We start from the raw sequence: 2500 nt of genomic DNA on the forward strand, positions 1-2500 counted from the left end.
TTGTGGTCAGCTGTTCATTCCTGCAGTTTTTTGAATACTGAAGTGATCATATTGTGTTTTCATGGTTTTATGGTCTGTAAATGTCACTGAGACGCCTGATGAGCAGGTGATGACGTTTAAAAAGGGACAGAGTTGAGGAGAGTGCCAGGTCTCCACCCCCTTGGCTGAACTTCTTGTTTTGAAAATAGTAACAATTGTAACTGCCGGTCTGCAGAGCCCTGTCGCTGCACCAGTCAAATGACGCTCGGTGCCTCTGTCACTCACCAGGTGACAACAGTAACATTTTATTCAAGACTCTAGAATGTTTAGCCTCCTCACCTGCGAGAACTTGCTTAAAATGTTACTGTTTTCACCTGGAGAGTGGCAGAAGCACTGAGCATAATTTGGCAGGGGCAGCAGGGGGTTTTGCAGACCGGCAGTTATCTGTTGCCTACAGGTGTGTCATAGTTTGAGAACAGCTGACTTAGTTGACAGGTAAAATAGTTTACTATTTCCCTATTTTAACTCCTAATTTCAGACTGACTACAGGTCATTTTCTTTTATGTCAAATTTGAACAAATAATTGAATTATATAATTGAATTATATAATTGCATTATAATTAAAGTCATTAACAAATTGTAAACCATAACAATGTACGTAACATAGTTGACAGTCAGTTATTATACTCATTGACAATGTGCTATTATAGATAAAATATGGAAAAAATGAGAACACAGTGACCACAGGGTGTTCGACGTGTCTGCCACAGAGGAAAATGACATCATGTGATGCTGATCACATGGTATTGGCACAAACCATTTTTGAGTTGCAGGTGGGAGTTCTGTTAGTAACATAGTTGAGAGAACTTTTGCGGGCATTAATAAATTGAGATATTTAAATTATATAAATGAGAAAATCAACTTAAAAATATTATTCTTCTTTAATATTTAGACTTTTGAAATAAATAAAAAGTAGTTGTTGTTGACTTTAATGGTTTTTATTCATTATTTTGAAACCAAGACACCCTCAACTGAAAAACAGACATAGCAAAAACTGTCAATATAGGAACATCATGACAAATTTTACACTAAATGAAGTATAAGATGCACATAATGTTTGTGTGATATTATGACACGCTTTCCATTAATAGGTAAAATATGATATTTTTGAAGAAAATAGTTAGAATAAATAGAATCATCATCAGTGGACATGGAATGTACGCTGCTCTGGTACATTCCACGTCCACTGGGTTGAATTTCAGAGTGTACCAGAGTGTACCAGAGTGTACCAGCCTTTTCTCAGGGCTGATGGTGGGTGGGAACAGGATCTGTTTGGGGCCTTTGTGGTTTATTGTTCTGACTGTTGCTGGTTCTCGTTGTGTTTTGATAAAGTCTTATTTCCATAACGGGCCAGTGGGGTCTCAGAAAAGAGACCAGGATCCCAGGGATGACAATCTGAGTGTTTTATTCATAGTGTTTGTGCATTTGTGCGAGTGTGTGTGTGTGTGTGTGTGTGTGTGTGTGTACCCTTTATTCAAGAAAATTTCATACATGAGAGATTTTTCTTTCTATCAAAACATTTTGGCTGCGTTGTGTTAAAATCTATTCTTTTTAGGTTCATTATTTATGAACTGATTATTGATTTCCTCCTACTGGAAATGAAACACTCTGTATGGCTTCTTCAAGTGGCTGGCTTGCATTCACATATTTATGCCTTATCCATCTCTCCTGTGCATTCACACAGCTATGCCTTATAACTCTACCCTGTGTTCTCATACCACTATGCCTTATAACTCTGCCCTGTGTTCTCACATAACTATGCCTTATAACTCTGCCCTGTGTTCTCACATAACTATGCCTTATAACTCTGCCCTGTGTTCTCACATAACTATGCCTTATAACTCTGCCCTGTGTTCTCACATAACTATGCCTTATAACTCTGCCCTGTGTTCTCACTTAATTTAATGAGACAAAGAGAGAGAGAGAGAGAGAGAGAGAGAGAGGGAGAGAGAGAAAGACACTTAATGAGAGAGAGAGAGAGAGAGAGTGCGAAAGAGAGAGGGAATAACCCTTTTCAAACATGCAGCATTGTCCGGAAATGCTACAGCAATTTTCTGGAACAGTGTCATGCGTGAAAACAAGCTGGAGTTGAAGTTCTGGAAAAGTTGAAGAGGCTGTTTTCTGGAACAAGACCGAGTAACTTCCAGAAAACTTTTGCATAGACTCAAGTAGGCCTGTAACAATGATTTCATAATTGTCTTACTGATGGCGGTTTCTTTGTTGAACAGTGGTTAAAGCATTTTTTTAGTGAGATGGGTCAAACCATGGTCCCGTTTTGTTTGCATCCATCAAACACCCTCCTATCAGAGGACGCCCCGCCCACATCGATTTACAGGTGCGAAATCAAGTCGGCTTTGGGACTTTAAAAATCCAAACAGAGTTGGGCAGTTTCATGAGAAGCGGTGTTGTACCTTTGAGAAATGCCCATAACATTAAACTGATACATGTTTGGTTTTCACTG

General features: G+C 38.8%; 1 protein-coding gene across 1 annotated transcript in view; it reads left to right on the top strand.

The window, feature by feature from the left end:
- Nucleotides 1–2500, top strand: part of LOC115816510 (adhesion G protein-coupled receptor L3) — a 160955-nt gene that overhangs the window by 119957 nt on the left and 38498 nt on the right. The window lies entirely within an intron of this gene.

This window comes from Chanos chanos, chromosome 7, assembly GCF_902362185.1.
Source record: "Chanos chanos chromosome 7, fChaCha1.1, whole genome shotgun sequence".
In the NCBI taxonomy this organism is placed as follows: domain Eukaryota; kingdom Metazoa; phylum Chordata; class Actinopteri; order Gonorynchiformes; family Chanidae; genus Chanos; species Chanos chanos.